We start from the raw sequence: 27702 nt of genomic DNA, 5'->3' as shown, positions 1-27702 counted from the left end.
TCAGACCAGCCCTTGGGAAGTTTGGGGCCTACAAGGGAAGCAGCTTTCCACAGAAAGAGAGCATTCCTGCTGGGGAGAATCCTCAGGACGCTCCTATCAGACAGGCACAGGTCTAGCCAGAACTCCTTATCAGAGAAAAGGCAAACTGTCAACGTGCAAGCAACAAAAGTAGAAATAGAACTGCAGTCACTTTAAGTTTTTAATATATTTAATTACTTTGATTTGTGTTTTTAAAAACTTGAAAAATCACTGTCTTATTTCCACTCTATTTTATCAGTTTCCTACCCAGACCCCACATATTTGATTGAATTCACCCTTAGTAAAGGGGGAAGGCTGTTCCCGCCCTCTCTTATTAAGTGTTATACCTCTCCAATTATCTGCTTCCAATTGCTGATGGAAATACATTTATACTCTAAAACTAGAATTTAAAAACCTTAATGTTATAGCAGTCAAACTATATGCAAGGAAAGCCACCTTTCTTGAGCGAAAGATTCTTCACGAAATTTGATAAAGCCTTCTGTGTAATACACAAATATCAACTCTGCTTAATTCCTAAGCAGAGCTTACAATACTGGACAGGGCACTCTCACTCACTCAACCAGCCTGGAATAGTACGAGGATGGCAACGCATCTGTCGTGTTTACCACTCAGAGGACTGTGGGCATCACAGATCAAGTGCTCACAATGGGAGCATTTTGACAAGGAAGGAGGCTTGTCTTTCTTGGTACCAGCTACAAAGGAACAGATCAGAGAGGTTAGAAACCTCACCACTGTGAACCTTGTGAACCAGCCAGGACTCACTCCCAGATCAGGATGATTCTGAGTCCAGTCCTCTTCTCCCACCTCTCACGGTGCGCTTCAGGGCCACCAAGCACACAGATGTGAAACAAGCACACTGGTAACCTTAATTCATTCTGCTCTCCTGCTTCATGCATACACTGGTCAAAACTAACATCTAGCCAGCAATCATGCTCTTGAGAATATATGTCCATATTTCCAGTAATACAGTAAGAAGAGAGTGCTAATTTAGAAAGTATGGTCAGAGTTCTCTGTAATCCAGAATTGTCATTCCTGTGTCTGTCTGACTTGGTCAAGTTTTACTGTATTGCCATGGGATGAATTCACAGTCAAAAATAAAAAAGACACCGAGAAGGCTATTTTATCTGGTTAAATCATCAGCGAGGGGGATTTCAAGGGTGAACATGACTTAGCTCCTCAAGGCACTGGCGGAATAGAATTGGCTTTTCCCCAGAGCTGGATAAACAGGCCAGCCTGGCGGCGATCCAGGGTGACAACCACAATGGGGGACTAAATCATCACTGGAACACATAGGAAATATGGAGCCACTTAACTCAGGGGTGAACATGAGACTCCTTACATAAGGGGCAAGATGCAATCGGTCCTGTTTCCGTTCATGCAGACTGGGCCTCTGAGCAGAAGTAAACACACTCCTCACCAGCACAGCCCTGCCTCTCCTGAGACTATTTTCCCTCATAGAACGGCACGAGTAAAAAGCAGGTCTCACTGCCAACCCCAGTGTCCCCTGGCTGACGGGCATCTGAAATTCTGGATCTGAACCACGCCTGACAGTATTATTAGCTAAATTTTAAACAGGTTTATGAACACCTGGTTCAGAAAATCAGATACAATAAATCCCTTATTTTCAACATACAGGAAAAGGTATATATTTTTATTGATAGTCTTTATTAATAGAAAAATCAGTTTCTCCCACCTTCACTAAATAAATATGGAGCAGATACTTAAAGATCAGCCGTAACAAGGCCAACGATTAGCCTTCTCAGGATACCCACCTGTCTCAGGTCAGCTGCCCTGGCTTTCTCATGAGAAAGAACTTTGCTCAACTAATTTCATAACTCGTAAGTGTTTATAGTTCCCATAAAACAAAACAAGAAGAACCAAGTTTCCTAATCGAATCTAAGCAGTTGTTGTTAGAACAATTTAATAACATTTAAGAAGTCAACAGTTCAATTTATGACAAAGAGCAATTCTTCCTCCTCTAGAATCTGTAAGTTAAAAAGATCACCTTTCCACTAAGGTGTTGGTGTCTGTGAAAACGCTCTACAAACCCCTGCACGTGGCAGACTCCTGAGTAGGAGGTGTCAGTTGGTCCCAAACCATATAGCAAGCTGGCTCCCTTGGCCTGAGCTACATCCCCGCTCATCATGAGGCCTTGATTTTCTTGAATGCACACTCAACCCTTATTAGTGTTACTAATATTTTCCAAAAGTGACCTTTAAAAATTATAATCCATAGAGTAAATCATAAGTCACCTATTAGTCAACTGTTTTCAACTTTTATGTAAGCAATTCCTCTACCTCAGCTGACACTCAGTAATAAAACGAGTACTCGGAATTGGCCGTCTCTACTTCCCCTTCCAGAGAGAAATGATAACAAACAGTGAAATGGTTCACAGAAAAGCTCCAAAGGCAGTACAACTTAGTCAGCTATGCCCATTATAAAGAACTGAAATTTGTTTTTATGAACAGTAACAGAACAATTTACACTGGAATTTGAAGCATGGACATGACAGCATTAAATTTAACACCATTTGTGAAACTTTACAGGATCCTTTTAAAACATTTGTATATGCTCATCAAGTGGTGTTTCACCCTCCCACCACCTCCCCCCTACCCCCCCCCCCCCCGCAAAAAACTGCACCTCTTTCCAGTAAGTTGGTAGCCACCTGCAAAGTGTTTCCAAAGAATTACTGACAATAAGGGTGTCTGATTTCATTTACTTACCTGGTGTATCTGCAGGAATGCTGGGGACTCTCAGGGAGCAAGTTCAGAAAAATGTCACCTGGAGAAACAAATCAAACAAAATGTTGGATTAAAAAAAACACAAAGTAAACTTATCAAGCAATTTTACGTCTCGAAATATATGATGTTTCAAATATCGGTTCCCAAGCAGCACGCTCTTCAAATTACAATAGAACACAGCCACGGGGGCACCGGTGCACGACACCGGGGCAAACACCGAGGAACCAGAAATGCTGAGAGGCCGTGCGGAAGGTGCAGCCCAAGAACACGCACCTTGCACTGGCTTTTCCTTTCCCCTCACAAAGGGACCAATTTGAGATGTAGCTTGTGCCCTTGAGGGCACTTGATAACAACCACAAAGGCACAAATAATCCAGCAACAAATTAAGGAATGACATGAGATTGTGAATGAGAAAACTATCCTGGCAGCACTTCTTCTTCAGTTACTCTGCTCACTTTTTTAGAAGCTAAGTTCACAAGGATGTCAAAGACTGGAGAAATGAAAAAATGATCATTAAAACTCTAACATAATAAACAGAGGAACTGAGAATTAAGAATTAATGGAATGATTGATCAGTTTCCTCAGAAATCAAGTATTTCTTTTGGTGTTCTCAGAGTCTTCAGGTAACCTTAAAAGTTGTAAGTCTATTAATACATTCGCAAACAGAGAATCCCAAAACATCTGTTCAGGATTGCTTGGAAATATTCAACAGATATGGAACAAATTTCTAACATAAAAAATCACAGTTAACCACTAGTTGGAAACTTGTTGTGCACCCAGGAAGGTGTGGCATCAGATTACAACCTCTCCAGACCAGCAGCACGTTCACTGACAGATGAGGAAACTGATGTTGAGAGAAGCAGAGAACCTTCCCCAGCATCACGCAGATCCAGGGTTTCCAAACAGGACTCTCCTTCCCTGCCACGTGACCCCATGAAAGCACCCTTTCCACAATACACAGTCTACCCATCACCTTCCAAACAGAAACCTGACAGCCCCTAAAACTCTGGAAAAGAAATTGACTACCAGATAAAAATGAATTTGTGCTTTTGCACGTTTCAAAGTAATTCCATCATTTCAAAATGATCAGCTCAACAATGCTATTTAGGACTATAGTGGGATATACCATATGAATAAAAATTTAGAAATAAAGGGTTTAGGTTTCAAGAAATATTAAAAACACAATTAAGAATAAAGAAATATTTTTAGGCTTCCAGCCAAGATGGAGATGTAGGTAGACACACTGCGCCTCCTGCACAACCAAAAGAAGGACAGCAACAATTTAAAAACAAAAAACAACCAGAACTGACAGAAAATCGAACTGTATGGAAGTCGGACAACCAAGGAGATAAAGAAGAAACATTCATCCAGAAAGGTCGGAGGGGCAGAGACGGGCAGCTGGGGCGGAGAGGACTTGCGGCAAGGTGGCGGCTGGAAGACCCAGCAAGGTGGCAGATTGTGGAACGGGGCAGGCCAGGCTACAGCTGGCAGACCCTGAGGCCCCACATTCGCACATGGATAAACCAGGAGGAAGGGCAGGGGAGCAAAGCAGACCTCGCAACCCAGGGCTCCAGAGCAGGGAAATAAAGCCTCAAACCTCTGATTGAAAACACCTGTGGGGGTTGAGGCGGCAGCAGGAGAAACTCCCAGCCTCACAGGAGAGTTCCTTGGAGAAACCCACAGGGGCCTAGAGCATGCACAAGCCCACCCACTGGGGAATCAGCACTGGAGGGGCCCAATTTGATTGTGAGTAGTGGAAGGGGTGACTAAAATCCAGCAGAGAGTGAGGTAGACACCATTGCTCCCTCTCGGCCCCTCCCCCACATACAGCATCACAGCACAGCGGCCAGCGTTACCCCACCCCGGGAACACCTAAGGCTCCGCCTCTTTATGTTAACAGGCATGCCAAGACACACACACACACACACACACACACAAAAAATGGCCCAAATGAAAGAACAGATAAAAGCTCCAGAAAAAATACAACTAAGCAACAAAGAGATGGCCAACCTATCAGATGCACAGTTCAAAACACTGGTAATCAGGAAGCCCACAGAAATGGTTGAATCTGTTCGAAAACTAGATGAAAAAATGAAGCCTATGCTAAGAGAAACAAAGGAAAATGTACAGGGAACCAATAGTGATGCGAAGGAAACTGGGACGCAAATCAATGGTGTGGACCACAAGGAAGAAAGCAACATCCAACCAGAAAAGAATGAAGAAACAAGAATTCGGAAAAATGAGGAGAGGCTTAGGAACCTCCAGGATATCTTGAAACGTTCCAACATCCGAATTATAGGGGTGCCAGAAGGAGAAGAGGAAGAACAAAAAATTGAAAACTTATTTGACCAAATAATGAAGGAGAACTTCCCTAATCTGGCAAAGGAAATAGACTTCCAGGAAGTCCAGGAAGCTCAGAGAGTCCCACAGAAGCTGGACCCAAGGAGGAACACACCAAGGCACATCATAATTACATTACCCAAGATGAAAGAGAAGGAGAGAATCTTAGAAGCAGCAAGAGAAAAGGACACAGTTACCTACAAAGGAGTTCCCATAAGACTGTCAGCCGATTTCTCAAAAGAGACCTTACAGGCAAGAAGGGGCTGAAGAGAAGTATCTGAAGTCAAGAAAGCCAAGGACCTACATCCAAGATTACTATATCCAGCAAAGCTATCATTTAGAATGGAAGGGAAGATAAAAGCGCTTCTCAGATAAGGTCAAGATAAAGGAGTTCATCATCACCAAGCCCTTATTATATGAAATGTTAAAGGGACTTACCTAAGAAAAAGAAAGATAAAAAATATGAACAGTAAAAACGACAGCAAACTCACAGTTATTAACAACCACACCTAAAACAAAAACAAAAGCAAACTAAGCAAACAACTAGAACAGGAACAGAACCACAGAAATGGAGATCACATGGAGGGCTATCAACAGGGGAGTGGGAGGAAGAGAGAGGGGGGAAAGGTACAGAAAATAAGTAGCATAAATGGTAGGTAGAAAATAGACAGGGGGAGGGTAAGAATAGTATAGGAAATGTAGAAGCCAAAAAACTCATAAGTATGACCCATGGACATGAACTATAGGGGGGGAATGTGGGAGGGAGGGGGTGGGCGGGATGGAGTGGAGTGAAGGGGGGAAAATGGGATAACTAATAGCATAATCAATAAATATATTTAAAAAAAGAAATATTTTAACTCCATGTAAGGTGGATCAAACAGAAAACAATCAATAGTTGAATTTTATTGATAAAGAAGAAAGCAGGGAAAGGCTAAGTGCCCATCTTCTATAATCAAACTTTCAAAATATACCCATCATCAAACTTTGATAATGAAAGTCTATAATATCAGGCCATGCATATCCATACTTCTAACTCGAAGTTAAAGAGCCAGTACAGGGCTCAAAGTCCCCTCTATCTGAAGAAATTATTTTAGTTCAGTAACCAGCTCGAAGATACTGCACAATAGTCATTGGGTTTCACTTTATAAAAAAATATAAAAAAAGAATTCTGAACTCAAAGGTCCTTTGTTATAACAGCTTAGGGGAGCTATGATTTTATTTTTAAAGAATGATTCTTAGTAAGTTAATTACTAGTTAAATTCCAAGTGTTTCCCACAACTTTATTTCACCCCTTTAGGGAAAGTCACGGGAAGCCACAATCAGCATTTCTGTCGGGATATGGCTTCTGGGAAAGCACCCCCGGGGATCCCTAGGAATTGGTGTGTTCTCAGTAGAGGTCTCGATCAACACTTCATGGCCTCTAAAAGTGAAACGGCTCACAAAAATACTCAAACTAGCACAGTCCAAAATCAAAGATAACATTTAAAAACTCCCTTTTGTCACATCCAACACAAGCAAAGCCCTAGACATGCCAAGATGGACCCCGAGACCTTCACAATTACAGAGACGGCAGGGGCAAGTGTGGATTCCCACCTCGTGTTTTCCAAGCTCGCACTGCTGGGGAAAAGCACTTCTTAGAATATATTAATTTGGCCTAAATTTTGAAGAAAAAAGGTACTTGGGAATAAGTTTTCAGTATCATGAAAAAGCTCTGACAACAAAGTCTTATCTTGTGAAACTCCCTAAGTGATTGAAAAAATAAAACATGCCAATTCTGTCACTGGGTTTGGTCATTTAATAGGGTGTTATAGTAATTTTTGTATTTTCTTAAAATGTTATTTCAAAAAATATAGTAGACTAAACATATACTGAGTCATAGAGCCCTCCAAAGTTCTCAAAACAATAGTGATTACATTCGGCATTAACTGTCAGGCACTGTTCTATGTACTTGATGGAAATTAACTCATTTACTTTCCACAAAAACCCTAAAGTAAGCATGAGTATTATCCCCAAATTAAAGATAGAGAAGCAGGCACAGAGATGTTCAGAGAACTTCCCAAAAGTTAGATGGCTGCAAGTAAGTGAAGGTTTGTATCCATATACATTGCCGCATTTAATCCTAACAACTATATAACACAGGCTGGGTAGAAAATTTTACCCCCAGTTTAACTTGAGGGAAACAAATTCTGAGGTGTAAAGACTGACTTCTCCGAAGTCAAACTGCTAGACAGCAACAAGGTCAAGAAGAGGACCCATGGCATCCAACAACAAAGCCAGCGCTGCTTTTTTTACTTGTATTTGTTTGTTTTTGTTTTAAATTCCGTTAATCAGGGAGAACCAAGATGGCGGCGTAGGTAGACACACTGCGCCTCCTCGCACAACCAGAACTGACAGAAAATCGAATGGAAAGGAAGTCTGACACCAAGGAAATAAAAAATAAACATTCATCCAGACCGGTAGGAGGGGCGGAGATGGGCACCAGGGTGGAGAGGGCTCGCGTGGCTGTGGCGGGACCAAGACTGGCGGAGTGTGAGACGAACGGGGCAGGCAGTCTGACCACTAGCAGACCCTGTGACCCCACATTCGCGCAGATAAACCGAGAGGGCCGGACTCAGAGTGGTGGAGAACGGGGCAGGCAGAGTGGCGGGTAGCACCCCGGAGCCCCACATTCACGCACAGATAAACTGGACAAACGGCGGGGAGCGAGGCAGACAGCGCAACCCAGGGCTCCAGCTCGGGGAAATAAAGCCTCAGACCTCTGATTGAAAGCGCCCCTGGGAGTTGGGGCGGCAGCAGGAGAGACTCACAGCCTCACAGGAGAGGTCGTTGGAGAGACCCACAGGGGCCTAGAGTGTGCACAAGCCCACTTACTTGGGAACCAGCACCAGAGTGGCCCAGTTTGATTGTGGGTAGCGGAGTGAAAGATTGAAAGCCAGAGGAGAGTGAGGCGGGCGCCATTACTCCCTCTTGGCCCCTCCCCCACATGCAGCATCACAGCACAGCGGCCAGCGTTACCCCGCCCCAGTGAACACCTAAGGCTCCGCCCCTTTATGTAAGACACTCCAAGACAAAAAAAAAAAAAAAAAAAAATGGCCCAAATGACAGAACACTTCAAAGCTCCAGAAAAAATACAACTAAGCGAGGAAGAGATAGCCAACCTATCAGATGCACAGTTCAAAACACTGGTAATCAGGAAGCTCACAGAATTGGTTGAATCTGTTCGAAAACTAGATGAAAAAATGAAGCCTATGCTAAGAGAAACAAAGGAAAATGTACAGGGAACCAATAGTGATGCGAAGGAAACTGGGACGCAAATCAATGGTGTGGACCACAAGGAAGAAAGCAACATCCAACCAGAAAAGAATGAAGAAACAAGAATTCGGAAAAATGAGGAGAGGCTTAGGAACCTCCAGGATATCTTGAAACGTTCCAACATCCGAATTATAGGGGTGCCAGAAGGAGAAGAGGAAGAACAAAAAATTGAAAACTTATTTGACCAAATAATGAAGGAGAACTTCCCTAATCTGGCAAAGGAAATAGACTTCCAGGAAGTCCAGGAAGCTCAGAGAGTCCCACAGAAGCTGGACCCAAGGAGGAACACACCAAGGCACATCATAATTACATTACCCAAGATTAAACATAAGGACCTACATCCAAGATTACTGTACCAGCAAAGCTATCATTTAGAATGGAAGGGAAGATAAAGTGCTTCTCAGGTAAGGTCAAGTTAAAGGAGTTCATCATTACCAAGCCCTTATTATATGAAATGTTAAAGGGACTTACCTAAGAAAAAGAAAGATAAAAAATATGAACAGTAAAAATGACAGCAAACTCACAGTTATTAACGACCACACCTAAAACAAAAACAAGAGCAAAGTAGGCAAACAACTAGAACAGGAACAGAACCATAGAGATGGAGATCACATGGAGGGTTACCAATAGGGGAGTGGGAAGGGGAGAGAGGGGGAAAGGTACAGAGAATAAGTAGCATAGATGATAGGTGGAAAATAGACAGGGGGAGGGTAAGAATAGTGTAGGAAATGTAGAAGCCAAAGAACTTATAAGTAAGACCCATGGACATGAACTATAGGGGGAGAATTTGGGAGGGAGGGGGTGGGCAGGATGGAGTGCAATGGGGGGGGAATGGGACAAGTATAATAAAAAAAAATTAAAAAAAAAAGAAAGAAAAAAAAAATTCCGTTAATCAATATGGAACTCAATGCAGAGTGTGTGTTCTGCCTTTAAGCCCTGAGAAGACGCTCCAGGCTTCCCCCGTGGGGAGAACATCAAGTGCAGCGCACACAAAGGCATTATCGTGCTGCCCTGTCCCCATTTTTCCATTTCTCTATGTGCAGTTAATGCTCTTCCCCTACTGGCTGATAAACACAGGGGAGTTATAAAATTTAGAAGTATTTGTCTTCATCATTTATCATTTTGTCTTCATTTTTACAGATTAGTAGTCTATCTGGCCATTTAAATTATTTATAGCCCAATAAATGGGAGGCACTGTTGACTCTCCCAAGTACTGTACTGTAGAGAAAATGAAAATCACTATTATGTCACCCCAATAAGTTCAATAAAAAAATTTTCAAAAGAAAATTACTGTTACTTTTGAGTTAAAATGTTGACTTCCCATTCATCTCCATTTGCGTCTGATGCCCTTCTGGTCCACTTCTGGAGATCGGGAGGAGAAACAATAGCTGCTTTTAGTGTCTGAACACCCACGTGATAGGCACCAGCTCTGATGTATTGAGAATTGCCAAAAACAGGAAGCAGAGTTGTAAGACCCCTTTCTCAATGATAATCTTTTATGACTTGAAATGCACTGACTTTAATTGTTTCATATTATTCCATAATACTAGAATCAAAAAGTGTAAATTATCTCAGAAGTGTGTTTTGAGGATAAATTTCAGCCTGACTAATGAAAGAATGCCATATTAAACAGTCACCCACAGTGGTCCAGGTTGCCTTTGGGTAGGTAAGAAGCCATGGGAGGGGAAAGTCTCGATACCTGTCCTCTAACACAGGTCCTCCGTGACCCTGCAGGAGTTCACTACGCCCATCTTTGGGGAGAAGGGAAGTTCCCAGGGCAAAACCCCACAGAAGTCACATGATACTTTCCAATTCATATTCTCATTTGATCCACATTGAGAGAAGGGTAGTGGGAGTGGGGGTGAGGACAGACACAGCGTTTATTATTCCCATCTTACAGACCAGGAATTTGAAAAACTTAAGTGAAATCACACAACGAGTAAATGCTAGAATCCAACCTAGGATTTCCGATTCCCAAGTCCAAGGTATTTCCAGCTAGGTGATATTGCAACAACCAAGACATGATGGTTTTCAACCACCAAACTTACTCATCAAGGACAGGGGCATGGATGGTCCCCCAAAACTTGAAGCATGGAAATGAGTACCAAAGGAGATAAGCTAAAAGCTACTCCTCTCGCAAACCAACCCTTCTACTTCACTAAGAAGTACCATATTTTTCAGACTGTAAGATGCATTTGCCCCCCCAAATTTGGGAGGAAAATGGGGGTATATCTTATAGTCCAAATATAACTTACCTGGCTCGAGGTGGGGCTGGGGGGATGGCGGTGGAGCAGGGCTTTTTTTCCTATTTTCCTCCTCTAAAACCTAGGTGCATCTTGTGGTCTGGTACATCTTAGAGTCCGAAAAATACGGTAATCTGTATTTCCGGCAGACACTCTCTAATGCTCTGCTTACATGTGTCAACTGTCTAAACCCCACTGTACTATGGTCTGTTGATACAATAAATGCTGGAGGAAATTGGTTCACATTTTAAGGAAAGTTGGTGACAGCATGATAAGCACAAAGAACAGTATCCCATTTCTGCCTCTAAAGTATAAATTTCTCAAAGACTTGGCTGGTAGGTTTTTTTTAAAGTCAATGAGACGCACCGACTCTAGTCGAACAACAGGTCCAGGATAACCTCACATTTGAGTCTGACAACAGGAGTTCAAGAGAAACGGGTCAGCCATGGAAGGACTGCTGAACCTTGCAAGATTTTCAAGGAAAGACGTGAGAGTATCAAATTTCACGAGGCTGTCCGCCAGGCAGAGAGAGTGGCAGGCTGCCAAAGGCTGGACTGTGTTAACGAACTCATGTGAAAGGCTGGGAAACTGAACCTCCACAAGGCCTGCCCTGCCACTCCGCCACAGGGGAAATGACTGACGTTCAAGTTTCCAGAGACCTCAACGACTCTGAGCCAAATGTTGATCACAAAAACTTCCTTTTACCCTTAAGTAAGGAGAAACTACTTCATTCAAAAATCACATCAACAGGAAGTTGTTATAAGGTAAATTTTAAATACCTGGGCACAACAGAATAGCCAGCAACAAGTCAGGTTCAATTATACTGCATTTTCAACACCTCAGGTCTGTGCATCAAAACAGTTGTTATTATACACGGATAGCCAGGACCGTGTTTCTTCACGGAACTGTTGGCCGTTCTTCATAAACCTACTGGCCCAGCAGCTCCTTGAGAAGGAAACTCACTCTGCTCACTCCTCTCTGCTCGGCACCTGGCATGGAGTGGACATCTCATACATGTTTACTGAATGAACAACTGGATGACTGCATCAAGAGAGGCAAAAGCAGAGTCTGAGGACGTGAGAAATACTGGGTTATTAGGAGGGAGAAAATCATCAGGCAAGGATGACAGCAAGAATTCCAGAATGAGGAGAAAGCACAAACAAACGATGAGTCGGCAGCAGGCACAGCAGACGCCCGGCCAAACGCCTGGTCTGGACCAACCTCCATGAACTCCTTCTGCCCTAAAATGCCCTTAAAATATGGATGGTGGAGGAGGGTGACAGGGGCAAGTGTGTATAATTAGAGGGAACTTTATGTAATTCTGAGAAACCCTCCTCCACACAACAACTGCTCTTAATCCTGTTGCTCTCTAAAAAAAAAAAAAAAAAAAAAAAAACTTGAATACAAATATGTGATCATTTGCAAGATGGCAACTGCTGTGAATGTTGTCAAGCACCAGCAATGTGTAGGCCTCATCAACCACGGCAACCACCTGTTTGAGGATAGGTCATTTAAGATGGGCAGACACCAGTCACCACAGGCGGACAGGTGAGAGCAGCCGGTGGGGAGCGAGGCAAAGGGCAGCAGAGACAAACTGGGATGGGAAGTGCTGACAAACAGCGTTTCTGTCATTTCTTAGCAGCCTGCGTTCAAAATCTGGGCATGGACTTTAAGTAGTAGCAGACCCATGTTTCTGAAAAACAGATGCCACGATTAAAACTAGAAGGAAAGAAGTCTGCTCATTAAGATTTCCACACAGGGTAACGTGAACACGCGCAGGCTAAAGCATGCAGGGAGGGCCAGAAGGAGGTTTACAGTTGTGAGTACATGAAACACAGAGTTTAGTCTTGTGTTATAACTTGTTAATTACTGCATTGTTTTCCATACAAACAACTGTAAACCTACTTTTGCTCCCCCTTGTATATAGATCACGTAGAACCCCTGCTCCCAGGCTGGCATCAATGATAAACCCCTTGACGTCCAGGAGTGAGCCTGCTTGACCTGCGGACCGCTTCCCAAAGACCCTTGTATAGAGTCACCTACACACAGGTGATGCTTGTTAAGGGCACAGAGCTGTCACACCATCAAGACAGGCCAACTCACAATTTTGGAAATGCCTTTTCTTTAAAGGATTTGCCTGTAAATGAAGGAAAGAAACCAGACAAAGGAGCCCTGGCAGGGTAGCTTGGTGGGTTACAGCATCACCCCGATATACCAAGGTTGCAGGTTTGATCCCCAGTCAGGAACAACAAATCAATGTTTTTCTCTCTTCCTCTCTCTCTCAAACATCAATAAATAAAATTTTTTTAAAAAGAAGAAAGAAAAAGAAGTCAGAGATAGGGAATCTGCATCTAAGCAAGGCCAGCTCTAGCAGTGACATGGAGACTTTGCTTTTAGAGGCCTGGCTCCCCAGTCTAAAATATTTACCTTTTCCATTATTTTATACATGCATAAGGACAATTTATCTGTCCATTATTTTACCCACCCCAGTCGAAAAACATCTGTTAGGCACCTAAGTCGCTGCCAGGCACTGGGGAGAACCAAACACACAAGATAGTATTTGCGGCTCCCAAGGGAAGCGCTCTCTGTTGGCGCTGCTGGGTAATCCTGCCGGGGCCCTGGCGCCTCTCCCTCTTCCAGCCTCGACTGAGGGGTGGCCTGGCAGCCACCGCTTACACCACAACACCCAGGTCACTGAGATCTCATCACGGCCATTTGTATCTTGCGATTTGTATCTTAAGTTTCAATCTACAGAATCAAATGCTTTGTGCTTCCCTAAAACTCAACACTAGTGAGCAGATAGCAGCATTTTGGTGGAGCAGAGCCAAAGAGGAAAGCTTCGATTACCCCATGCAGAGCCCCGAGGCCTGTGTCCTTTAAGCCTGAGCGAGGGCAGCTTCTGAATGAATGGTAGAGGAATGAAATCGCTGGGGACACTAACTGCATGAGAGCGACATGATTAGGCGTTGACTACCTTCAGGGTAAAACATTTCAGGAAATTTGTAAAAAATCTGTGTTGCAACAAAACAAAGGAACACGAACCTTCAATAAAATATTTTCATAAGGCTTATGATAGTGCTAAGTCTTGCTCAGTAATTTTATCACCAATACATTTTATCAACAAAAATAAATCCTAAACACGCCTCGGTGGTGGAGTCCTGTCGTGTGGCCTACTTAGCAACCCCGGAAGGAAACAGAAGCACAGCCATTACCTTCTAGGCAGGGAGCTAATGAGGTGGGCACTTACTCCTGAAATCTTCTGGAACAACTCTGTTCACCGAAGCAAAGGAATATATACACCACAAACAAACAGAATGAATTACTAGTAGGAATAAAATACACATAACAGACATCTTATCACTGAATCAATGTATTTACAAAGTCTTCTAAATAAATCTTAAATGTGGTGGGAATCTTCCCAGAGAAATTAGAGGAAATGAAGGCAAATACACTAACATCAAAATAATGCGAAAACTGCTTGTGGAAGAAGCCAGAGCTTTCCAGCGATGAGAGCCCCCGCTGCATATTCATCTCACTGCTACTGAGTGCCTGGACCAAGACTGACCCCCAGAGCCCACACTCCTCCAGTCAGGAGAGCCACAGCATGTCCTTCCTGCCCCTCCATCAAGTTCAAGATCCCCCCATCCCCACTTGGGTGAGAAGCGAAGTCTGAGACCTTCCCTCCCTCTCTCCCTCCCTCCCTCCCTCCGGCTTGCAGGCTTCACAACCAGGTCCCTTCTTAGTGGCACAATATAGCAAAATTTTTTTTTCAAAACGTACATGACTGACCTTCCAGTCAAGTTCTCAGAACCAGAACTTTGCTGTAACTGTTTCTACAATTAGAGGAGAAGGACGGGGAGGATCTGGAGAAGGAACGCTTTTGGGGAGGCACCCGGGAAGCAGGGAAAGGGGGACACCTAAGAGTCTTTCTCTGATCTTTCCTTCCCCAGGGACAGCATTCAAAGTCAGATTAACAGAAGTTGTCCTCGCAGAACACACCTATCCCCAGCCCACTTGTCCTGGATTGTGCTTCCCCCTTTTGCAGCCTGCTTTGACCTCCAATGTAATGCCCTGTTCTCCAAATCTCAGGGTTCAGGCATCAGGGCTTCTACCCATAACTGTTTGCCTTTATAGCCCCCCTCCTGCACATGCGAAACTCTGCGTCACCTTCCGTGAAGCCTTCTGTAAACTCACTCTTGCCTTTGCCCTCTTCCCACCCCGCCCTCTCTGAGCTCACGCAGAGCCCGGGCATGGCTCTCTGCCACACCCAGCACACTAGGTAATGATTCCCAGTTCCATCCATCTGCTAATGTTTACAAAATGTGGCTTGGGCAACATTACAAAAATGGCCATGACTCAGTCTGTGACTAGGAAGGGTGAGGCGGGCCCTCCTCAGATCACAGAGATGCATATGGCTTCTCCTCTCATCTCATTCATTAGCTAGCCCTGGCCACGCTAGCTAAATAGGGAGCACAATGCATATCTCTAGGTCTCCAGCACCATCTGCTATCCTTACCCTTTTCTCCCTAATACCCATTCACACAGACAGATGGACAGATGCAGACATATCTAGGTACAGATTTTTAAGTTAGTTTTTTGTCCGCTAGAATGTAAGCTCCACTGAAGCAAGATCGTTAATATATTTTCGTCTGTGCTGAATGGTGCCTGAGCCAGAGTGAGTTCTCAGTAAATATCAGTTGATGGATACATGTGTGAGCAGATGAGAATGTCTCAAGCAAGATAGGAAACCCCGGGGTGGGGGTGGGGGCAGGGTAAGATCAGGTGAGGGTAGGGAGAAGAATTTTCTCATTGAGACTTTTTAAGTTTGAAGTACCTTGTTGGGCAACCAGGTAGGGGGGATTCCAGTGGGCAATTGGTGATTCCAGTGAGGAAAGGAGTTTAGAGCAGGCAATATAATTTGGGAAACGATCAGCACATAAGAGGTGACTGAAGTCACAGGTAGGAGTGAGATTCCCCCTGAAAAGCAGGTCACGTAAGTCAGGGAGAGCAGGCTGTTGTACGGTAAAGAAGTAGTGTTAGCGCCTGCCTTGCAGGGACGGGTGCATTAAAGAGTAGACGCACTGAAATACCTGATCTCCCTCTCTCTTGCACTGTAGTTACAGATTTAAACTTAAATCCACAAGGAGAAAAACTCCCTGACACGGACTAAAAAGTAATAACAAGTGTGGCAAGTGAGCTAAACTCAAAGGCTGAGTTCAATATAGTGGTCCAACATCAAGACAGGAAAAAAAAAAATCACTGATCGACTTAGGCATTTGCTTTTAAGTTTGTGACTAACTGTAACTTAACTAAAAATAACCACCAAAGTCAATGATGGAGAAACCATGTCACTATGAGTGCCCCAAGTAGAAGAGTTAGTCAAGCAGGCGAAGGCTCCACCCCCCTCAGTCACCGCAGCACCCAGGCGAAGCACTGGCGGTCAGTGGAGGGGCAGAGCGTCTCAGTGGAGGCGCCCTGGAGGAGGCGAGCAGAGGTCTTCCCCAGCTACACCCTGAGCATCCCTGCTTTTACCTTTTATTTTTCTGTATGAGATTCCACTTAAAATTTTGTTTGAAGAAAGCACTCACTGTTACAACACTTTGGAAGCCACTGACCTGGAGCAAATTAATTCTGGGGATTAAAATAAAAAAGTTTTGAAACTCTAATTTTTTATAGCCACTTTCACACTGGATCAAGAGTACCTTGGTGGTGACTACCATGGGGATTGGCTGGTGCTGAGATTAAGAGGTGCTTACATTTTATAATTCCACAATGTTTGAATTTTGTGTAATAAAAACTAATACTTTCCTCATCAAAACAGTATTAGAGATACCTTTCTTCAGACTACTCATCTTTCCAATTTTTCACAGAAAACAAATTTTAACTACATCTAGTTGCTTCTGGGCAACAATGAAATTCTAATGGGACCTCAGACATTACTGTGTTTATGCTAAGAAACAAGAGAAAATGTTCCATGTTTAGTTAATAGTAAAAATCTATTCATGTAGGATCATTCTCTAGGGGAATTGTGTACATTGGAATCATAATGTTTTCCAAACAACTTTCATAAGATTCCTGAATGCTATTCTGTTTCAGATGAAAATCAAGTGTTTCAAATTTTAATGACAAAGTGGTGTTTAAATGAAGAAAAAAGAACTACAGACAACAATGGACTGTAAGGCGTTAAAACGGAAGCACGCTTCTAATGCCAGCCCTTCTCCCAATTCCCAGTGAGGAGGAGGGTACATTCGCGACAAGAACTACAGAGCATTATTTCAATAATCTCTATTCTAACTCAGCCTTGGAAGTTTTGCCTTCACTCTGGGGAGATCCACAAATAACAGACAGTGAGACTCCAACTCATGGGGAGTATTTCAGATTTCCCTTGTGAAGAGGGAGGCAGGGTACCTTCCATCCAGCAAGACGAGAGGCCAAGCCCTGCACTACCAGGACAAAGGCCCTGCTCGGTCCCAGGAGGAAAAGCTGAGTTCGGATTTCCTTTCACACTCTCTAACTTCCCTGGCACACATGTGAGAGGGAGGCGGTTGGTTGGGGTTAAAAGTACAGTCTGGCCACGCAGCCCCACCCAGCTGACTGACCCACAGAGCAAATGAACCTGACCTTGGCCTCACCACCCCCATTCTCTAACCAAATGTGTTAACTGACTTCAGATTCTTGAACTATGCCTCAGATGCATTTCCCAACTAACACATACACAGAAAAAGTGACAGTACATAATTTTCTCTAGTGAGAGAAAAATATTTTGTATTATTAATAGCTAACCACTTACCAACCAATTTGACTACAATCAATGAAACAACTCACAACTGGTTTAAATCCCTTTCTCCACACAATTCTGTATTAGAGGGTTACAGATGTCTTGGTGAAATCTGTAACCCCAAAAAACACTGTCCTCAGAGACAATGCTGCTGGAGCATCAGTTTGGGGTCCCGAGCTTTCCTGTGGCGGAACCGAAGACCACTCATGCTGGAACAGGATGCTGCTGCCTGTTGCCGAGCCTTCTGCTCTCCCTGTGCATGTTCCTCAGTCACCAAGACTGCACGGCCCCAGTGTTCTCTGAGTACGGCCCAGGCCTGCTGACTGTCACAGAAGAGAGGACATCGGAGACGATTTGGTGCAAAGCCATCGTTCATCAAGAGAGGAGACTCGAGTCCAGAGAAGTGAAGTGACAAGAAAGTCTCAGTGGTGAAGCTGGGGACAGCAAACCAGGCAGTCCCTCCTCATCCTGTGTTCTGCCAGCGGATTAGAAACCAGGTGCCTCCAGCCCCTCCCCCCATCAGATGTGTGTGGGAGCCCAGCAACTGTGGGGCAGAGGAGGCTGAGTGAGGGGCCACCCCCCAGAACAGCTAAAGTTTATCTGCTTCATACATTACGGTTAAACACAAGATTTCATTTGAAAGAAAGTTTCACAGTAAATAAACATCTTGAAAACCACCACATGGAACAAACTTCAAATAAAAGGCAAGTTAAAGAGAGAAAGAACTAAAAACACACGGTCTTATTTTAATGAATGTGTCCTTTCATAAATGAAGTAAGGAAAGAAAACAGAACTAAACCCAAATGTTATAGCTTAAGAGTCCTCTCCTTTATTTTTGCCTGCCTGGGGAAAATAAAACAAACAAACAAACAAACAAAGACTGAGAGAAGAAAAACAAAGGAAAGAGAATATATTTTAGTCTCTAGGTCCCTGGGAAAGTCTTACATCCATATTGCATTAACTAGACAATTTAAATTGCTAAGATAAATCTTTACTAAAAAGAAAGGAAGAGAGAAGAGTTTTCATAAATTTCCTGTGTGGGGGAAGGGGGGCAGGCAAGATTCCCAATTTTACATTTTGCCTTCCTGTCTGCTGAACATCTTTACTGGCTTTCAATTTCTCCCATTCCTAAAAAAAAGTCCTTCTTACAGGTGCTCACAAGCCCCTGAACTGTCTGTCTTTAAGGTCAGTAAGAGGCAGGAACCGGTTTGTCCCTACGTGGTAGGCTAGAGCTGGATGCAATTTGCAGAAAAAGCAGACAGCCCTGGGGACACTGGGGATTGACAAGCCACTGTGTTCACTGTGGTTTTGACAGGCCACAAAGAACCTTTCTTTTTGTCATTCTAGACTCATACTGGAGCCAGATGATTTAAAAACCTTGCTTCAAACAATCTTAACTTTTTAAAGTTAACAGCTTCCAATGACATTGAACCAAACAACTTCTTTGCATTTTACAGACCATTTAAGGCCAGCAAACTTGATCATTCAGAAATGCAATGTTCTTTACAGGAAGTGCCCTCATGCTAAGTACAATCCTTTGGGGACTTTGTTAATAGGCTCAGTGAAGTCAGCTCTGTCTCAGCCAAGTGTCCTCTCAGTACCATCCTCTGAAAAGATTGAATGTCATCTTCTAAACCCACAACCCCTCTTACTTCCTTTCCCTCCCACTCACTCCTAACTTGCCACAAGCAACATTAGCATACAATGCAAAAGAGAGACACAGCCATTTCTAGGCATGGAGTACTGAATGTGTCTTTAAGAAGCCAAAAGAAAATGTCACCAAGTATTGATTTTCCTTATGCTCTAAGGATACACAAAAATTAATGTGAGTTGTTTTATAAACTTGGAGCGCTCCGAGAGGGTGTCCTGGTTAGCCTCCAAGCCAACTTACTTAAGTAGCCTAATTTTTATGTTCTACTTTTGAAGAGCTCCAGGACAGAAATTCCACAATTGCCAATGGTAGCCTGCTTGTGGTTTAATTTCCTTCAGAGTCAAAGGGGGCTGTCTCTCTCAACTTCTTTAAAAAAGTTAAACAAAAGCTTAACTCTTTTTAAAGACATCATCTGCCCCCTGAAACTGGTAATTGAAACTACACAAAAGTGAACCACCAAGAACGAGGCTATAGCTAAACCACAGACAGCGGAGGCGCGCCTGCCTCACTTCGGCCGCGCACGCTGCTCCCTCCGCGGATGAGTCTGCAGACAGCACTGTGTCCGCACCAACGACTCAAGTTCACAAGTTTAAGAACTGACTCTACAGCTCCTGGAAGGAAAGTGGCTCATGTGCAGTGGAGATTTTTCTAGCCACTGGGGAAAATCTTTCCCAGGCCTTCCATACTTTCCAAATGAGGAAAAGAAGTTTTGGATTTTGGTGTCCTTTTCCTCTTCTGTTTGTCTAAGGGTCCCCTAAGCAACACCATACTCAGGTTTCCTACATTTTTTAAAGGTGAACTTTCCACTGAGCTACACTCCTTGAAACAAGTCTTCTGGAGACTTTGCCCTTGGCCTCCTGGAATTTTTCAAGGAAACTCAAAAGAGATATTTACCTGACCCCAAATGTTATCCTAATGCAAACTCTGTTTTTAATTCCTTGAACTCTTCCCTTTCTCTTGTCAAGCCCTCTGGGAAAGAAAGACAAGTACAGATGTTGGCTTGACCTCAACTGGCAAACACCAAGGCAATCCAGTTCTAATAGTTTCTCAAGAACTTGGACAGCAGCTCAAAGACATTAATTATGCTCCCTTCTCTGGCACGGCCCTTTGCACTTCACCTTTTTGGAGCATCAATGTAAAGACAGGAAATGCCAGCACATTACCTTTGTGGCAAAAACAAGATGTCAATCACAGGAAGAATAAAGGAATATTATGGGTTTTTAAAAACAAAGAGAGAGCAGAAAAGAACTATGACCTAAGGGCTAAGGAGCAGAGAGGAGGAGGAAGAGTGAGACCATTTTTTTGCCAATTAAAGAATCTAAATGAGGCTGGGTCCAGGCTCTCTCTGGCAGGGGACATCCGTGGAGTTTTGGAATTGGGCACCTACAATCAGGGTTTTGTTGAGAATTTCCTTTTTTGGAAGCAGGAAGGTTCCTGTATGGAGGTTTTGGCAATTCCATTTCAAGCAGTCACATTTACCCCTGCCTGGGAACAGCGTGGGCTGTTACAGGTACGCACAACCGGGTCATACATATTTCAGGGGCTACTCCCTCCACCTGGGAAGAGGTACTTTCCTTTACCAAGAGATTGAGAGGTGAGGTGAGTGGCTTCACTTTACTGCCGGTATTCTCTGGGAAATGTCCTCCAGGCATCATTTAGGTTTGAGGCTTCTGACACCATTCTACTCCACTCCATCTCAAACTCTAGGTTCCCAATGGCATGCTTGCTTCTAGCTGCCCACCCTGTCACGAGGCAGAACTACCATGTGATCCATCCACAACCTGTGCGAGCACTCCACGTCCAGTGCCCTGCTGCACAGAAGGTGCATCTGGTGGCGGGGAGAGTGACTGTTCACAAACAGCTGCGTGGTGAGCAGTCCCTTTGAAAAAGGCACACTTGGTATAATAGTGAAGATTATCTCAAACCTCAGTACAAAAGTGTAATTTCTTTCCTCCAACTTTTTAAACCTGATCCTTCAAAAGAAAGAGATGAAAAGTGCCTTCAAGCAAAGCACAAAGGCCCTCACACAGAATACAAAGTGCCATCAGTTAAGTGACTTTGCTGCTTTGGCCATTTCCCTGCACCATGGGTCTAACCAGCGAAACCAATTGGAGCCATATTCCCAGGTTTCGAACCAGAGCCAAGTGGAAAGATGCATCCATGGAAATGCCCTCACTAGTGTATACTTTGCACTTGTAGTGAGTGGGTTAATGGATTTGTAATACTCCTGAAAAACTGCTCTTTGGAATCTCATTTAACAAGAATACTTTTCATTTATATTCCAGCTGGTTATATTGAAATCAGGGACTTTGACAGGGATCTTTAGGCAAAGGAAAGGACCAGGCAAATCACTGGAGCTTCCTCAGCTACAGGAATCAGAGAGACGTTTGAGGATGGTGATGGCAGAGGAATTCATACATTAGCAGCAACACAGTTACAGGAAATAAGCAAATAAATAACTAAATAAAGGTTTTAACCTTTTTTTTTTTTATCTTCATCTAGCTCAACTCAGACTGGCTACTTCTTTATCTGTGGGCCACTTTGCATAAACAGGAGCCCTAGAATTTAAAAAAGGAGAACTTATTTTGTTCCTATCCTATGCAAATTTTCATTGACTAAGTTTATTATCAATGGCTTACTTGTTTTGTTTTGAAAAGAATTATAGCTTTAAAAATGTTTTTTCTTCTAGATGCTAACTAAGGGATCTTCAGTTTCAGTTTACAATGAAACTAAATGCCTCCTCTCTAATGGGATCATCATCACTGGCAGCTGTGAGGACCAAGTGGAGTGATGCTACGGTGATAAAGCAGGACGCAAACACCGACGGTTGTGTCATTGACTGCCATCTGATTTTCATGTTGTCACATCGGCATTCAAGTGCCATCCCTCCTGGTTTTCTAGAAGCACTGTGTGACACACAGGGACAGTAGTGTCTTCACGTCACAAATGAGTAACCAAAGCCCAGCGTACTGAGCCCTCACATAGCTGGTATGCCACAGGCCCTTTATCCCCTGCCCCCTCCTCTACCCTTTGTCCCAGTTCCCACTAAACCACAGCACGCTCTGACAACTGAGTCTGTGAAGAGGGCTCCCACTCAGCATGTTTAAATATCGCAAGGGTGATCCCGAGCAAGGCTGGTCACCATTGCCCTCCCCCGAGTAGGGGCTATGCACACTAAATAAACAGCAGCAGAACCTCCAGATTTTATAGAAAAATAACTGTCTTTAAATTCTGTCCCACTACTCGATTTGGGGTCCTCTGTTTATTAACACAGAATAAACTGTTTCAGCAACTATTATTCGAAAAGCTATAGAAAAGGGCATTTCAACATAACAAGAACTAGACTATTCTATATGTAGTGGAGTGCTCTTTTTAATTGTTTTTGTTGCTTCATGAATGCTCACTGGGTTTTTTTAACTCAGTAGGCTTATTTATTTATTGGAGCTAGAGAGACACCTAGTAGCTCTTGCTTGAAAAAGAACTATTAGACTATTACAATTACTCCTATCCTTTCAGTCTTGTCCTTCACTGTTAATGGTACTGCTTATAGTCATTAAAGTCCTTGCCATATGAATTGTGAAAACCAGGTAGTAAACAAGGCAATCCCGGATACCTTGAACTTCACTAACAATATTAAACTGTCTGTTGTTGCACAGCCTATTAAACTTGGTCCTAGAGACTCGTATTTCCCACAATCTGTATGTTGCTCTGGTTGATGCTTGTTGGCCAGAGAAGCCAATTGGCATCTTCTTACTAACTAGAACAAATGATGACAAAGTTAGACACTGCAAGCTAACTATTATGAAAGAATTTCACCACTTTTAAGGGCCTGTGGGCAAAGGATAAATGATACAACAGGAAAAGACCACCAGAAAATGCTGACACCTTCAATCTCTGCTTTTGTCTCTGCATCCCACACCTCCCGGACACAGGGATTCAGGTCTGAATCCTAAATACCCTAGGTCCATATGTAAGCCATTATGAGTAACTGTGCCTGAAATTTAATTACACATCTGCTCTTCTGCAGCCTTTGGACATCTTATGACTTTCTCTGACAACTGTTTGCAAAGGCCATAATCACAAGCATCTGTAACTGGATCCCCAGCTACAGGGTAAAACACCACATAACTCCAAGAGGCTTTGGGTCCAACCTTATTTGGTTGCCTCCCTTGCTTTCTCTAAAATTGTGCTGAGCCTTCGGTTTGCAGAGAGAGCTGATTAGCCCTGGAAGAAGGCGACCTGGGGTCCTCTGTATCATTCTCCACACACAGGCTGGGTGAATCCTTATCATCTCCCTTCTGATGGTGGCCTCCCTGGTATCTTGAGAAAAAGACCTCATGGCAAGTGAGGGCCTCTGTGTCAGGGACATTGCCCTGGCAGTTTCCGAATCCCCAAAGGAGGCGTGGGATGCACCCTGGCTCCAAGTGGGCCAGGGAGCAGGTGTGCCAGGACTTCCCCGACTCTTCCCCTTGGTCGCTCCGAAGCTGTGTGGCTCTGGGGCTGCAGCCGCCCTTTCTAACTATAGTTGGCCACTGGCATGGCCTGTGAATTTAAACAACACAATTAACCTCCCTGTGTCTGCTCCATAGAAGCATCCACTTCTTAAAAGGATTTCTGTACTGTCCTCTTTCATCCTATAAACACTCCAGGTTGCCCACACAGCAATTCAGTGACCCTGGGCATGTCACCTTCCCTGTTTCTCATCCAGTTTCTAGCCATCTCCTACTTTTTCCTTATGAGGAACAGAAGTCCTCCTCAAAGGATGAAGCACAGTAGAAATCTAGGTAATACACTATTACCATTACTGTCATCCTCATTATCCTCTTCAAAAGCTCCACCTGGAGAGTTAAAAGCTCTGGAGCCAGACTAGCAGGGTTAGCTCCAATTATTTAACTGCTCTAGCCTCAGTTTTCTCATCTGAAAAGTGGGGATGACATAACAGCACCCAACTCAGAACTATTGTGAGAAAGCACAGGAATAGCACCAGGAACGATGAATGGCTCATAGTATTAGTCACGCTCATCCTGCAATTAACCTTGCTTTCTTTCTTGCTTCATCGGGGAGCTTTTAAAATAAATCACTTTTCCCAAGGCATTCAACTTTAATGTGCCAAAGAAGGACGAGGGACTAATAATTGTTGTTACATATCCTATTTCACTTAATGCTGCCAACCAACATGTGCAGCACAATTTATTGCCCCCTTTTCATGTGAAGTTCAGAGAGGTCAAGTGGCTATCAGGTAGCAGCCAGAATTCAGAGTCAGGCCTGAATGACCCAGACTATGCATTGTTTCTATGTAGATATGAAGCAGAAGAGAAATGAAGGTTTTCCTAAAAAACTTGGAAAGTCATTAATTTACATACCCACCATGGTTCAGTCTATTATAACCAACAGCTTTAGATTTGGACTTAATCAGTAAAGACTCAGCTCAAATGGCACCTACTCTTCACTTCTCTTAATTTGGGGTTAAAGGAACCCCAAATTAAACCTGCCATTGCAGAGTGCCTCTGCAGAATATGATCTGTGCAGTAGCAAGACCACACCTTACGAAGAACACTTTCCAGGTCTATGTAATTAGAAAGACATCTAACTAAAACATTTATATCATTTTGAAACTTGACTTGTATCTACTATGAAACGCTCCCGTATCCTATGCAAATGTACCCACTTCCACACACAAGGCTGTATTAGAGCTAGTACTGCATTAGAGTTCACTTCTGGGGAGTGGGGTGTGGTCCAGAAAGACCCAGTCAGTAACAGCAAGAAAGGGGGAGGGGAATCACTTTTAAAGTATGTTGTAATGAAACCTTACCTTCAGATTATTATATTTTCTTTTGACAAGTACTTGGCAAGAGAGTAGATACAAACTTAGATAAAGGCATTAACTCATTCATTATGTAAATAAAACAGAATCCAAATTCTTCATAACATACCTAGAGCCTCGACTTCATTTTACCTTGCTTCTTGATTTATTTCTACTATTATTCCTTTTTTTCCTTCTCGCTTTATACATTTTTATAACTAACGATCACTGCAAGTAAAGTTTCTATCAAACAACGTTTGGAGAGTGTTATTCAATTTCTTTTTTCCATCATCCAATTAGGTCCCCCCTCCTGGAAAGGTTGAGAATCACCGAGGCACACAACTGCCTCTTGAAATTTCAAGTGAAAATTGCTAGACAATTGTTTTTAAAACATCTACAGGGTTTATTCTTGGATTTGATAAAGATCAACAGACTTTTATTACAAAGAGTACTTTACGTGGAACGAGTTTATGCTTCATTAAACAGAACAGTCCCATCCATGCTGGAACAGTTAGTCTTACGGAAATTATGTAGAGCGCACGGTCGTCATACACCCAGAAGAATGCTATGCGAACTGCAGCACACAGGATGCCTTATGTAGCCACAGGCTTACGGCTGAGACCTTTCTGATTCTCTCAAGCCTTGGATTCTGTTCCAGAATCTTTGACCCTTTATACCTGGGGATTTGTGACATTTCTGTTGACTAGTAAACATTAACCAAGTATTTCTTGATGCTAACCTAGCAACACATTTAATGCACTAGTTTGTGTCAAAAGAGGAAAAAGTCATTTACTATTTTTCATAAAATCACCTCAAACACAGTTCCTGTCCATACTGACAGACTCTCTACGTAAGGAAAACACCCTTAACTTGGCACATACGTACAAGTTTACAAAGGAGCATTAAGAGGACATGACCCCTCAAAACAGTTTGTCTCTTTGTTCCCATGACCAGGCAATCAATGAAATGCAAAGAACAGGCAGAAGGAGCTGACCTGCGGAGTCCTCACATTTTTCCCTCTGCAGCCTTTGAAACAGTTTACAGTTCCTTTATCTTTATTAGGACATTTTCCTCATCACATTAATGAGTCACTAAACAAAAGGCTTACTAAAATGTTTACATCTGGGAACAAACTATCTGTTAAAGGTCTAGCAGAAGAGAAAAGTCATAATTTGCCATTGCTTTTCAATGAAATCATCTGGGAAACGCAAGGCAGAAGAGCTGGGACAGGAACACAGGATGACATGCAAAATCCAAAGTAAAGCCCAGGGCCAATGCAAAGAAAATGTGAGCAATCCTTTTTGCCACGTAATCCCTACCATCCCCATCTCTACCCCCTCCCTTGATGGAGCTCTTTCTCTCTGACAACTATCGAACAGGCCATTCTTCCAGAAAAGTCAGTATTGTTAAAACGTAGCACTGTGTAAGGTAAGTGAGGAGAATAGAGGTCAGTGGAAACCTTGTGTTGTGGGCACTTAAAGGAACAAAAAGGAATCTTTTTAGTCGAGGCAATATTTACAGCACGAACAGAAAAAATAAAGGGCAAATGTACATTCATCACATCTCCTTATGGTTCTATCCGGCACACACCAACGGCACGCACACGTGCCTGCCGGGTCTGAGAGGCTGATTCCTGACCAAATTCCAGACCCAGGGCCAGCGCGGGGGAGCTGTGAAGGGTGTGCTGTGCACGACATCTGGAACGTTTCTTAAAAAAAAAAAGGTTCCCTTCCAATCATTTCTACTTGGTGGTCTTTTCACAGTGGTCAAGAACACATATTAACTGAATTAACAAATAGTACAACATTGTTTTTAACAAGCAATGCAGACCTATAGTTAGAAGTCAAAGGGAAGTCACACATGTGTTAGTAGAATTTCAGCCAGGGAACGTTGGAAGAGGCCAGAAGCACCCAGAGGGGGCAAAGCATTGTCCCAAGGGGACAGGAAGGACAGAGGGCACACAGCCCCACCCCTGCCCAAAGGAGGAGGAGAAGAGAGCCTCTGCAAATCTGCAGGAATTCTGCTGAGGGAATTCCTCTCTCTAAAAGGCACTCTGATAGTCCCTCGAAGTCACAGCTCACCTGGCTTTGTCCCCCGTGTAGTTTCTACTTCTCAAGGTAAGCTGCATACATCCTCCACCCTGTGGGGGGAAGAGGTCTTTCTCCCTTTCTCTCTACTACAGCTTCACAGGTATGTGCCAAACTGACCCTTTTTGAACATCTTTCACTTTTTTTTTTTTTTATTTATTGATTTTAGAAAGAGAAAGGAAGGAGGGGAGAGAGAAACATTGATTTTGTTGTCCTACTTATTTACGCCTCCATTGGTTGCTTCTTCTATGTGCCCTGACCGGGGATAAAACCCGCAACACTGGTGCATCAGGACGGTGCTCTAACCAGCTGAGCTACCCGGCCAGGGCCTCGTTCACTTCCTTCACTTCTGATTTCATCTCCAGTAAGTTTGCCTGATCACTCTGACTGAGTGAAAAATCCAGGTACACATAAATACACACTCGGCTGAATTACTCTTGATAATTCAGATAGTTGTTCTTCCTGAATTTCAAAAAAGATTCAAAGCTGTGCAAACAGAGGTTTCTTCACACAATCAGTCAGGACGGAATCTATTCCTGGGTTGCTCATGTCCCACCAGAACAAAAAGCCATGGGCAGTACACCATATTCACAGCAGCATTAACCACAATAGCCAAAAGGTGGACGCAACAGATGAGCGGATAAACAAAATGTGCACATACCAAAAATGGAATATTTTCAGCCTTAAAAAGGAAATTTTGACATATGC

The 27702-nt window shown here is 43.4% G+C and overlaps 1 protein-coding gene across 5 annotated transcripts in view; it reads right to left on the bottom strand.

Annotated features, from left to right (window-relative positions):
* LHFPL2 (LHFPL tetraspan subfamily member 2) overlaps positions 1–27702 on the bottom strand; it is a 145178-nt gene that overhangs the window by 71701 nt on the left and 45775 nt on the right. For all 5 annotated transcript variants that reach the window (XM_045197913.3, XM_053912337.2, XM_024563648.4 and 2 more), the window contains one exon: positions 2763–2820. The gene's annotated coding sequence lies outside the window, so the exon portion shown is untranslated. The remainder of the gene's footprint in view (positions 1–2762; positions 2821–27702) is intronic.

This window comes from Desmodus rotundus, chromosome 1 (genome assembly GCF_022682495.2).
Source record: "Desmodus rotundus isolate HL8 chromosome 1, HLdesRot8A.1, whole genome shotgun sequence".
NCBI classification, from domain to species: domain Eukaryota; kingdom Metazoa; phylum Chordata; class Mammalia; order Chiroptera; family Phyllostomidae; genus Desmodus; species Desmodus rotundus.
Note: the sequence above shows the minus strand (reverse complement) of the source record. Positions and strands in the feature narration are given on the sequence as shown.